Below are 14,097 nucleotides of genomic sequence, written 5' to 3' on the forward strand. Positions count from 1 at the left end.
AAGTTTCGTTGTGTTTAAAGTCTCTCAAAAATTGTAGTCTTCTTTGAGCTACATAGAGCTGTTCCATTAAAAATAATCTATTAGAAACGGTGCATCTCCGCCACGTGAATTTCAGTTTCTTCAAACTGCGGGATAAAGAGGTAGCAGATATTTCTACGCCATCAAGTCGTTGAAGATTACTGTGTAAAGAACCTATAAAATCAAATCCATAAGTGTTCTCGCGAACGTCTTCATTTGAAGCAAATCTTCCCTTAGAACAAAAAGAATGTTATTTACCTGTCGCATACATTGCATAAATCCGTGTCCTTATTACATGTTCATGTATTTCATGCAGCGGAGGTCCGTGAGATAAACTAATAGCCACACTTTTTTGCGATTTGTACCTAATCGTCATCTTTTTTAACACCTCTTGTACTAATTCTTTTTACAGTCCACAACGATACACCCAGGGCAGCACAAACCCTCTGTGATTAAGTAAGCATATGATTATAGCAAACGCATAGGAAACACTTACATCATATACTGCGCTTACGGGTGTTAAAGTTTTGCCTGCTTCTTTTTCCCCTTGGAAGTACTGAATCAACTTCAAAATCAAACTTTGCTCACCTTCTGTGTATCGGTTCGTCATATTTACCTAATTGTAACGGTAATGACCTAAATTCATGATATGAGCGAATCGAACGTTTATGTAAAATTTTACTTGTCTGTTAACGGCGTTGCTGCACTGTGGACTTGCCTAAGCGTTTTCAACTTTGATGATATTTACTTCACTTTTAACACAAACTACCTAATCAAAAGGCATTTAACACTGGAAATCTGTCTATAACGAAAATCGTTTGACGGATTGATATTATTGACAGATCAATAATTGGTTTATTTGTCACGACTTACGTTAATGACGTAATTTTTTTGTCTCAATCGATTTAAATGTAATGAAGAGAGAATCACATTTATGACGTCAGGTTCAGCACCAGTGAAACAAAGTATACAGATACATTGAAAAGTATTCTAATACTATCAAAGGTATTCGAATACTATAAAAAGTATTCGAATGCTTTGAAAAGTATTTCATTAACTTACTTTGAGAAGTATTCGTATACAGTAAAAAGTATTCAAATTCTTGTCACCCAAATACATTAAAAATTTAAAATAGTATACTAGATAAAAGTCTTAATACTACTTAAAAAATCAAGTTATACTTTGTATGGGGTTAGCTTTTTTTATATTTCTATTGTTATATACAAATTTAAGGGGAGTAAAAGCGTAATATTATTATTATATTATTATCTGCCAGGACCTTTCTTATACCAGTTATATCCTTAAGAATACGTGTACCAGTTTTCAAAGCGTCGTGCACATGATACGTACGCCTTTCTGAAATTAATCCAAGCGATTTTGGAACAGATCCATTTTTTACCATCCGTTCGTTCGTGTGCATGATAGTTTTATTAGAAACGTGCGATCGCTTTGAAAATTGGTACACAATGGTCGTAAGGATATAAGAAAGATCCCTATTGTTTTTAAGTTACGTAGACTATCGAGTAAAAAGTTTCACTCCAGGATCGTTCGGTATTCAGTTGTATCGGATTTTTATATTTGATTTTGTGACAATGGAAACTTTCCCTAAACATTTCTAAATTGTTCTCAAATATTTGAATAACTTAAAAGTACTTTTTTTTTAGGCCGAAAAAAATTGTCTGAGATCGACCGAGAAAAAACATTTTCTTATAGAATTTGGCCTGTAGAATCCATAATTTCAAACAGTTTGAAGATTGGGCTACTAAATCAAAAGTTACAACTCTTTGAATTTTTTTTCGAAATTGATTTTTTGTCCATAACTTTTTATTGAGAGGGCTAATCGAAAAAGTACGAATTGTTTTGGATTCTACGCACCAAAATTAATAAGAAAAAGTGTTTTCCCGAGAAACTTTGGTGCAGTCCATTTTTGGTGAAAAAGGAAGGTTATACACTGCCTTTTTTTGAACCCCGAAAAAAAAATTGTCTCAGATCGACCCAGAAAAAAAATTTTCTTATAGAATGTGGCCTGTAGAATCCATAGTTTCAAACAGTTTGAAGATTGGGCTACTAGTTCAAAAGTTACAACCCTTGGAATTTTCTTTCGAAATTTGTTTCTTGTCTATAACTTTTGATTGAGAAGTCTGATCGAAAAAGTAAAAATTGTTTTGGATTCTAAGCACCAAAATTAATAAGAAAAAGTGTTTTCCCGAGAAATTTTGTTGCAGTCCATTTTTGGTGAAAAAGGAAGGTTATTAAATCAAATATTTGAATAACTTAAAAGTACTTTTTTTTTGAGGCCGAAAAAAATTGTCTGAGATCGACCGAGAAAAAACATTTTCTTATAGAATTTGGCCTGTAGAATCCATAATTTCAAACAGTTTGAAGATTGGGCTACTAAATCAAAAGTTACAACTCTTTGAATTTTTTTTCGAAATTGGTTTTTTGTCCATAACTTTTTATTGAGAGGGCTAATCGAAAAAGTACGAATTGTTTTGGATTCTACGCACCAAAATTAATAAGAAAAAGTGTTTTCCCGAGAAACTTTGGTGCAGTCCATTTTTGGTGAAAAAGGAAGGTTATACACTGCCTTTTTTTGAACCCCGAAAAAAAAATTGTCTCAGATCGACCCAGAAAAAAAATTTTCTTATAGAATGTGGCCTGTAGAATCCATAGTTTCAAACAGTTTGAAGATTGGGCTACTAGTTCAAAAGTTACAACCCTTGGAATTTTCTTTCGAAATTTGTTTCTTGTCTATAACTTTTGATTGAGAAGTCTGATCGAAAAAGTAAAAATTGTTTTGGATTCTAAGCACCAAAATTAATAAGAAAAAGTGTTTTCCCGAGAAACTTTGGTGCAGTCCATTTTTGGTGAAAAAGGAAGGTTATACACTGCCTTTTTTTGAACCCCGAAAAAAAAGTTGTCTCAGATCGACACAGAAAAAAAAAGTTTTCTTATAGAATGTGGCCTGTAGAATCCATAGTTTCAAAAAGTTTGAAGATTGGGCTACTAAATCAAAAGTTACAGCTCTTTGAATTTTTTTTCGAAATTGTTTTTTTGTTCATAACTTTTTATTGAGAGGGCTAATCGAAAAAGTACGAATCGTTTTGGATTCTAGGCACCAAAATTAATAAGAAAAAGTGTTTTCTCCTTTGGAGTGTTGTCAGCTAGGGATCAGAAACGTGTAGTATGCATAAGCAAGAAGAAATGTACTTAGAAAGCTTTGAAATGCGGCTATGGATGTAGCAAGTAATGTGGGCAAAAAGAGGAACGAAGGAAGATGTTTTGAGAAGAGTGGGTCATATACAGGATGCGGATGCCGGAAGCGGTGTATGCACGTGTGGATAGAATTACTAATACGTGTTCCCTTACAGCAAGAGCGGCATTTAAAAAAAATAAGAACCAATCCAAGGATTATTAACCGACGAGCAGCCCAGGCATATCAATATAATTGTATAATACGAACCACCCCCAATTTAATTAATCAGAAAAAGGAGGAGAAGAAGTAAAATTTGTAACATCCGTTACACCGAACAACAAATTTCAGAAACTTTGCATTTTTTTGTAAGGTATGGTATCTAATGTATATGGGTACCTATCTAAAATCCAATAACAATTGGGATAGGATCTAAAATGAGATTAAAATGCAAAGGGAGGTGTAAAAATTAAAAAGGGCATATGATAAACCACCATATAAAATGGGAAATATTGTTGGAGACAAAAGGAAAGCAGTAGTTGATGAAAACAGTAGCTCGTTAGCTAAGGTCGCAAAACCAATTCTCTAATTGCAAATTGAGTGATGAAATTTATCTTTTTGAGACTCAACAAATTATACGTCCTTGACGAACTTCTTTTTCTGAACAAATGCTTGTCGGACAGTCTCTGAATGAAACGATCGAAATTGTATTTCAGTACACGATTTTGGCAAAGTTACCCAAAAAGCAGACAGTCAAGCAACCCATTCATTTTATTCAGACCAGTTTTTAAAAAATGTCCCCGTGCGTCCTTTCAAAGGCTGTTCAGTTTTTCAGTTCGTTTGTAACCAGTTGGAGATACGCGCGCGGCGTCTTTTTGTCATCCCAAATAAATCGAGAAGCTGTTTTAAAACGCATCGCAACCTCTTTTTACTTCAGCATCTTTCTTCTATGGACTAAGTGGTAGTTGCATTATCTGCACCGGGTAGAACGAAAGTTCTTTGAACCTCTCACATTTGACAGAAATATGACCTTTGTTTTCCGTTTGTAAAAAATCCCTCTGACTTGTTACTCGGTAACAAACGAGTCGGCTATTGCTGATCTAAGTACGTCTTTGTAAGCGATGGAACGTAGAAACGCTTTACTGTTAACCTAAAATGTATGTAAGCGAATAATCTGGAGATAAATCGAATCCTCCTCAGTAATTACCTTTGCAACTCTGGCGCCTAGAGCGCTACAACTAAGCTCTTTTTATCAAATTTTTCTCTCCAGTACGCTTTTGTCGGCTTCATTAAACGTGTTGAAAAGAGAAAATCTCGCGAACGTAGCGAAATCTTTATTTTAAATGGTCATTGTTTATGTTTAGGTGGTTTAAAATGCGCCGCATTTCCTACATTCGCCTTCTACGAACTTTACCAATCGCGTATTTTCACAACACCGCAACTGGAAAACTACAACCTCTACAACGATAAATACCTTTATAATTTAATTAGGTACTTCAATGTGTAGCAGGAAGGGTTAACAAATATGTGATGAAAATCACACTATTCGCACTGATAATAATTTTAAACTCGTTTATTTACATAATACCTCGGAATTTATGGAGGCATTTTGCAAATATAGGCAGGAAACGTGTTCGCTCTTTTTTAAGTTTTGTCACTAATAGACAGGGCAATTTATTTTACGCCCCCCTTTGAAATACTTGCATTTCAATTTCTCGATTGGAGATTAAGTATATAGGATTCCTACGTACTAAACCGAAGAGCGAAATTTTTCGTGCCATCGCTTCTAAAACGGGTAATAAAACTAATTGGAGATAAATCAAAAGTCACTAACCAAAGAAAAAGGTTGCATGTACCGTTTGTAACTTTCTGTGCAGTTTAAATGTCACTCGTCAATGTCCAGTCTTCAACGATTCTTCATTTGTATACGTCTCTTGGTAAATGCAAAGATTATAAGGGGTATTGTAATCGTATCTTCTGCAAATAGAGGATTTTCTAAAGCGGTAATGCCTATTTGAATTGCGCATACCGAAAGGACAAACCCCGTTTCAGCTAAAATAAATAATAATAACAAAACGAATTTAAATATTCCACAAGAGATCGAAGACGATGATGTTTCTAAACTTTTCGTATTAGCAGAGCACGTTTAGGGGTAGGTTGCAAGGTTTTAAAGCAAGGGCATCCATGCTCGAGAAGCGTTCTTATTAAAATTATAAATCACGCAATTTGGCTGAATAGAAAACTTCCATTTTCGTTTAAGTTTTCGTTAGGCACGTTGGTCGAAAGCTAATAGCGGGTCCTTTAAGGTGAATTGAAGTTTTCATTACGAAGCTGTTTGCTTTGTTGATTCGCTTTTAATTGTGATTTCGAAATGGAGTTTTTTCCATTTGGCACTGATCGCGTTATTGAGGATTTGAATGGGAATTTTCACACGTAAGTGATACGGGTATTTCCTGCTGAATAATACCAGCCCTGCTCCAGGGGCTTAAATACTCGACCATTCTCAATTGGGGGTTTGGTTAATTGGGGAATTTTAGTTGTACAGTGAAATCGTGAGTAACGTAAGTCATAATCTTGAATATTTGGGGAATCTTTTGCATTTTGGTGATACGATATCCAATTGTGAAGTTTTTATTTTTGCTATTGATATGTGGAATAACCCAGTATTTCTGTTGGTACCTAAATTGATTTGTACTATTATTACTACCCTCGTATCTTCTCAATTTCATAAGGGGAGAGTTAAGAAAGAAATTGAGTAGCCCTCAAACCCATTAGAAGTGCAACGAAGTTAAGAAGATCATATGCCCAGAACCAACTACCGCTGTGACAGATTTCAAGCTTTTATATTATTTTACCCAAAATCGTCATGAAACCTTCATTTTCATGCCTACTTTATGTCAGGAAAGCGTCAGTTTCTATCACGGAAGCAGACCAGTCTACTTTTCCTGCCGCCTGTCACTTTACCGGCCGCACCTGTCACTTTACCGGCCGCACTTGTCACTTTACCTGCGCCGCACCTGTCACATTGCTAAATGTCTATAAAGACTCCTGTCATCATTGACAGATTGACATTAATCAAAAGTTCTAGGTATATGAAAATTGAAATTTTATGTTAAAATACGATTTCGGGTAAAATTTAATACAAAACTCGTCAGTAAAATGACATTACCTGACTCGGAAATTAAAGTACTCGGCCCCAAAGGGGCCTTGTACCTCAATATTTCCTCGCCAGTAATGTGTCATTTTCCTGACTTTTATGTAAATAACTATTCCAACCCTGAACTATTCGGCCGTTTATGAGGCGGGTTTGAGATAACGCAGCACCAACCCGCCTACCGTTATAAGTTTAGGAATTTATTGATTTGATTTCGATTGTAAATTTAATATTAGGGCGGGGAGTGTTAAGGATATTTAAACAGTGATACAGGGTGGTTATGTTGTCTCGAAAAATAACAAAAGTATCAAAATAAAATGGGATTTTATATTATAATTGAATGATGGGATTCTAACTAACGCATGTCGGCGAATAACGGGGTAACATGCTCATAGGAAGCCACTAATATGTGCAGGAGAGATTAAATTTGAAAGACATTATTCTTCTATACACAAATTTCGAGTAGTTTTAATATTAAGGAACAAACATTATGAAAAAGAGAATAACGTCTTTCGGTGATTGTCTTCTCCCGAGGGAACATTAGGAAATAACATGGTTGTTAGTATTTTCAAATTTACTATTATTATTAGGCGGAACTGTTCTAAGACAGATAGCAGCTGGTTCTCTACTTTCCACTATCCACTATCCCTACTATTGATCTTTCCTTCGACTATCCTTCTCATTAGGGAATGCAATCCAGGGATCGCGGGACCCCGAAATACCGGGATTCCGCACCATTTTTGCAGGATTAATCCCGCACATAAATGGAGCGGGATCCCGTGGGATTTGCGGTACTGAGGAATTTGTCGACCAAGGGGACGACTCTGTTTGCTTTGTTAATAATACGCATAACGGAGAAATTATTTTGAAAATAATTGTTAAACTTTTTTCGTTAAGAATGTACTATGATTTTTGAGGCAATTTAGTTCACCGTTTTGTGCTTTAGGTACAGGTTTTTTTAGTTCTAAGTTAGGCTGAAGGTATTTTTTTTGTTGAATGTTGTGATAATTAGCGTACAGAAGTTCATGTACAATAGCGCTAACCCTTGGACTCGTACATATCGATTGGCGAAGGTTTGGCATCGCTCTCTGTTCGTTCTCGAGTTAAACGAGGGAGAGGCGGACAGACGGACAAGGCCATCACATAAAGAGAATTCTTCGAAAAATTCCCCCATAAAAGTGTATCATCCAAGGCAATATTCAAAAATTCAGAGCTATAATAGGAAACCCTAACCAGAACTGAAAATTTGTATACAAAATGTTGAATATTTTCTTTAGCATTTAAAATATGAAAAATCCTCTTTAGTTGTGTGGCCATAGTTAATAAATCGCAAGTCTAACGGCATTTAATGAGCCATTTTGGAAACGTCCATTTATAAGGGTAAAAATGTCTGCTGAACCCGAATTCGGATGTTGCCAAGCTGATTTTTGGCTAATTTCAAAATGGCGGCCAATATGGCGGCCAAATATATAAATGTTTATGCCAGACGCATTTTACATAGTTTTTTGGATTGAGGTGTTAAAAAAACATACAGGAGGCACAGAAAATTGCAAAACTTATATATTGGGTACATTATACAGACAACACGGTAACAACATAGAGATAATTCTGACAGCAAATGTATTATCATAGGTATTACCTATATTTCGTTCAAAAATTTTAACGGAACTTAAATTTCTTATCATTCTGCTCATTCTTTTACGATTGAAGCAGTCGCCAAGACACTTGTAGATATTTGTGCACTTTTAGTTCATAGCATAATTTATTTAAAGCCAAGTTTTTAGGAGGACTAGTCTGACCATTCGATTTTTCAGTGTCTCTTATCGCATTTGAGAGACAATATGTATGGTACAAAATGTCCCCGGCAACAGCATCATGAGATTGCAACTCTACGCCCTTCTGTACCCACTGCACCCAATGTAAATTTTCATAAGAGCGTCCGCCTAAAAAACTCCAGTTGTTTTTGAAAAATAAAATTTTATATTAATAATTAATATATAAATTTTATATTTTGCAAATTTAGACCTTTATCTACAAAATGTTCGGAATATTTTTTTAAAAAGGTTTATAGCAACTGAATACCGGTTATTTAAAGATTAGATATTTTGCAGCGATTATTGCGCTAACCTGTTTTATTGTTTTACTCTCGATCAAGACGATTTATGGAAAAAGTAAACCGACAGTTTTCTAGATAAGTTACTTCTGAACATTACGCCAAAAAATGAAATCATATTTTTTGTAAATAAAGTCTGTATCTTGGCGGGCGGTAAATAAACAATTTGAGTGTAGCAAGAGGCGTCACTGCATTGTGTCGGCGGGAACCGAGGGGTAAACCACCTAGTTAATTCGGTGTACCAACAGTAGTTAATGAATTAAAACTAACTTTTAATGTAGTTAATGTTCTGTAAATGCAGTTAATTTCAAGTTAATTCCGTTAATGTAATTTAATGTGGTTGATGCTAAGTTATTGTAATTAATTTACATTTAATGCCATTTAATACTACTCGAGATACTACTATAGGTAGTGGCTAGGCTATAGCATGTGAAAAACCAAATTTTGAAGCTGGTGTTAGATTTACTTTTATTCCGAGCGCCTATGTATCAAATTTTATTTTAATACTTTCATAAAAAAAAAAGTTTGCAATTCAAAAAGGGCACTGTGAATGTAGAATTGATTAGGCCCAACTTTTAGCATTGCGTATTATATGGCTAAAACTATGCCCTCGACTATGCCCATATTGAATTTCATGCAATTCGGTTTATAACTAACGTACATTGCCAATTCACGAACTCCGATCTATAACTCTGATAAAGAATCCAAATGCAAAATGAACAGATCTCGGGACAGATGGACAGGCACCGCAAAATTATAGACTCTCTACGTCTTAGGAGATCGTCAATAATTTGAAAATGTTGGTTATTTAAAATATTTTTGCTATAGTGTTTTATAAACAATTTAATAACCTGTCATATTATGTAATAATACACTGGGTGTTCCATATCAAAGTCACATTTTTGTTATCATCTGAAAAATGCGATGTGGTTTTGTTTTTTTAAATGCAGACTTGAATTCATTGGAAAAAATACGCAATTATTATTTATATATATTTATATATATATATATATAGTTGGAAAAAACCTAAATACTTACCAACGGTTATTAAAAAGCACAAAATTTAATAACAAACAAAATTTGCCGAGGAAAATGTAAAACACTAATTTAATTAATTCACAGCTTTTTGGGGACACCCTATATATCACCACAGGATATATTTTCCTACATTTTCCGAACTGGCTATGAAGTTAATTAACCAACTCTTACGTATATATAAGTAATAAATTATAAAAAACAATTTAATACTAAATAGTACACAATACAATAGATAGTGGCGCCATCGTGCTGTATTTGTGAACTAGTGCAAAATTCGGCCTGGAAACATCCAGAATCGGATTCAGCACATTTTTTTACATCTAAAAAACCATGTGGCCAAAATGGTTCATAAAATGCCGTTAGAACTAAGAAACAGAGTCGTTTTTCGATTTGGCCACTTAACTACTTATCTTTATTATTAATTGTAAGGTTTAGCACAAAATTCGAAGTCTCAGAACTATTGCTGAACTCTACAGAACGACCAGACCTGATTTCAGGTACAAGGCGATCGTATAAAGTTTTATTATTATTAGTTTCCAGCATTATTACAGAAATTTTAATCGTGAGGTACTTTCCGGAACCCTAATCGAACTCAAAAATTCTCACCAGAAACAGTACCGAATACTTTTTCCCAATTTGTGAAAATGCGCTTAAAATGGTCACAAATGCTTTCTTGTATCGCCAGAATGTTGAAGAGGTTTCTTTATTTGTTTTCTATTTCATTGCATGAAATTTTAGAACTATTGAGGTTCTACCCAGAGTAACGAATAGGACTTTTGACATGCCTAAATTGTTGTCTACAATCAAAAAGGTATGGAATACTTTACGTTTACGAGGGTGCATTATACCATGAAATTTTCCCAAGCAACAATCATATTTTAATAGGGGTACAGAAGGTGTGCGTGAATTAAAAGGTAAAATGATAATGCCTATTCCACAGACGCATTTGTTCTTTCTGCATTTGTGCATACAAGAGTATATTATATAACAAGGGGTTTAATTTCGAGGGTGCAGTTTGTTACCCGCAAAGTAGCAGATGGATTAGTCCTTTGGTATATAACTACACTACTTGTAATCCAAGTCCAAATTTGAAAGAAAAAAACTTGTTTGTTTGTAGAATCACGATACCTTGTCATGTTACCTTGTGACGGTATAATAATACACTTGAAAGACGTTTGATGGTTTGAACTTGCATGAATTAGACCACGGAGAGTCATTTCTGTCCCTCTTCTTTTGTGCTCCTACTTGCTTTGCTTGAAAATGCCACCGCACTTTATAATATTTTTTCAAAATTGTGTGTCTAACTTCCCAACGAAATTTCGAAAAGTGCAAATTTAGAACCATGATGATATTTAGGAAACTCTAACAAAAGTTCACTTGTGACACAATGATGAACTGCGTGAAGTTGGCCTCCCATATTTTCAAAATTGATTTCTTATGACTTAGATAATGATTTATGGCAACTTTTTCTAAGATTTCTCAAGTATTCTAGAACTTAGTGGGGGATCCAGGCGAAATTTCATAAGCGAGGAGCTAACTTCACACGCGCGACAAGATCCATGGAAGATCGTGTGGATATACTGCAGGTGTTCTTAGTGGAAGATAGGGCTTGCATATTTATGCGCACATTAATTCGCCAAATAATAGGTCTGTCTAACAAACATCATCTACTGGTACTTTGGAGGCGTTCAGAAAAAACTCCACCTTGTTTATACTAACACAGAACGTCGAACCGTGATTAATTTCGCTCAAAATACAATTTAAATATAGCATCGGGTGGTATATTAACCATAAATCTGGTAGGCATATAATTTATTCGTAGGAGAACAATGAAAACACCTGTACGAAGTATGAGAGACGTTCATCCGAGCTAAATATAAAACGGAAATTTGCATAGGGAAATTTAGACAGAAATAAGCTGATAATTGACAAAGATTGAGAATAGCTATTATGTAACTCGGCTGCTGCAGAGAAAGACTTGTATTTTATTACAAAGAAGTTGTTTTTTGTATGTGTCCGAGACACACGCCATTGGCCTTTAGATAGTTAGTACTTTTTGCTCTTCGGCTTTTCTAATGTTAGAATTATTATCTTGCTAGTATAAATCTTTAAAACGTTCCCTTTAACCATGTTGTTAAACTAAAATAGCCAACGATAAAGGAGAAGTAACTAATGATTTTATAGTACAAAGAATTAAATTATTGCTTGGAGTAAGAATAATTTAACTGAATGAACTCTAAATGGAAACGGTTGAAGTAATGACTTCATCAAGAGTGGAAGACACTGAAAAGTTCTTCTGTAACAAAATATCCGAAGGTGGGGGCGTAGGGAATGATGTATGTTACACGCGAGAAACTGAAAGTACATGAAAAATACTTATATATCACTACTCTCTCTGCCATTGGTATGTGGAAGTCAACGGACCCCCATGCAAATGAGACTGACACGAGTTATAACTCTTACCGGCTACTTTTTTTCTAAATTGACGCACAAACACATTTACAACGTCCTTTAGTCTTAAATGTATGTCCAAAATCGAGGAATTGCCACAGTAGAAAGTCAAATTATGGCATTGTAAAAATACCACGATTGCGGTCCCTCGATTGTTTAATGGGTAGAAAACGACGACACGTCTATGTGTAATTTCGGGAAAAAACCGGAAAGTTTATGTTTACGATACGTATCGACTTCCTCTTAACACCATCGCTTTATGAACGACCTTCGTCAAGGCTGTCCAAGGAAAATGAAGAGGACGTTGACTGTAACCTAATTTTTTAGGCGGCGTGGTGTGATTCCGTAACCGGCAGCTTATTAGCGCGTAACTCATCTTGTAGTTTGTAAATTGTCACTTCTACTTCAACCCTTGTTTTTGTATGTTAGTCAGTTAGTATCTAGATGAAAACAGTAGGAATTTCTGATTACCATATTAATTATTTGGCGTACTTTATAATTGCAAAATCGCTAAAAAGAGGTTAATTTGCCCGTATCACCTAAACGGCTTTTTAAATTTTTAATTGTTATTAGTTTTAATAAATAAAACCATGAAATTAAATTTACCTTACAATATAATTATGGCAATGAAATGAAGCTACTCAACTTAATAACTTCCTCGTTCCGCATGCCAGAATTTCCCAAAAAAAAACGTACAGGCGACCCGCGTTAACCTGAAGACAAATGGGGGTTGAGCGGCAAATTCAAATATATCCAATAGCGGCGTTACTGAATATTCTAGCCAATGGTGGCTGAAAAACATGTATACGGCGATAAGTTGCACGCTAGTCCTTACGCATAACGCGGGTGGCTCGTATGCCAATTAAAAAACTACACGTCAGCGAAATTAAAATATTTCGAAAGAGCAGCATCCTTCTAGGAAGGTTTCCAAGTGCCAGAGCATCAACTATCACAAATTAGCAGATTAAGAAAAATGGATTAAAATGAATAGGGAATAGTGAGGTAGAGAAGAAGAATAAAGACGGTCAAGAGAAAAATTTAACAAGAGCATACGCTACAGATAGAACGAAGCAGAACTTGAGAAAATAAATAGATAAATAAAATATAGAAAAGAGGAGGTATCAAAATAGTGGAACGAAGGATAGTTACGATTGTGACAACAGCAAGGGGAAGAGAAAAGGCGAGTGGAGGAAACAAATGGGGTTTAGAAGCAGTGGTGAACGACATACTGTATATATGCACTGTATAGATTGGCGGTATAAGATCTAGATCTAGAACACATGGAGAAAAAACGTTCTTCATGAACCTGAAGGGAGCATTTGTTTTATTACCTTTTTTTAAGAAGATGCCCTACGAATAGTAGGGCAATCAGGAACTGTTTGGATACTCAGTTTACAAATCGTTGGATCAGTCGAGAAGGCCTTGTTCATTGACCCTTATCTCGCGACTTTACGAAGTCTGAAGTTTTGTAAAGACAGGGTTTATTAGATTTCTGTTATGCCCAAGTAGAAAAAACGAGGCACTTCGTATCTCCATATGTTAAAGAATGTAACAGTCATTTCGTACAATAATTCGTTTTATTATTGTAGCGAATATTCCAGAAATCCCTTTAAACATAGAAGCGCCATGAAAGATCACATCTTCGATAAAGAACGAAGACGGATATTTCGTAATCTTGCAGAGGCTTATTGGTTCGAGAACATTCTAGAATAATCGATGCCTACGGAAGCGTTCGAGATCTTTCGAGTGAGAGGGGGTGTTTGCTATATAAGCAACCGTTGCGTTTCAGTCAGTTCTTCACTCCGAAGTAAAAAATAGTTCGCGCTGCTATAAATTGTGTATTCGTGAGTGATCAATAATATTTTACTTTTATAAATCCATTCATTTCAAGTCTACATTTACTGTTAATTATTTGTAAATAAATAAACCATGTAATTAAATTTACGTTACATTTTTAATTTATTGCCTGTTATCGTATCGTAATTTTTTGTCTCCCTATTTCAAAATGCTTTCCAATAATATTTTAGATTCTAGACTTTTATGTTACATTTTTTTATCCATCAAATATAAAGTATAGGACATACTTCATAAAAAATACGTTTTCAGTTGATAAATATTTTAAAAAATTTG

General features: G+C 34.8%; 1 long non-coding RNA gene across 1 annotated transcript; it reads right to left on the reverse strand.

Moving 5' to 3' along the window:
• Positions 1-244: 244 nt before the first annotated feature.
• On the reverse strand, positions 245-757 carry LOC116172488. Its single transcript, XR_004145668.1, has 3 exons — positions 701-757; positions 515-654; positions 245-464 (listed from the first exon to the last, which is right to left on the reverse strand). It is a non-coding gene; the product is annotated as an uncharacterized LOC116172488 (long non-coding RNA).
• Between the last annotated feature and the right edge of the window lie 13,340 nt (positions 758-14,097).

Source organism: Photinus pyralis, unplaced genomic scaffold (assembly GCF_008802855.1).
Source record: "Photinus pyralis isolate 1611_PpyrPB1 unplaced genomic scaffold, Ppyr1.3 Ppyr1.4_LG5, whole genome shotgun sequence".
NCBI classification, from domain to species: domain Eukaryota; kingdom Metazoa; phylum Arthropoda; class Insecta; order Coleoptera; family Lampyridae; genus Photinus; species Photinus pyralis.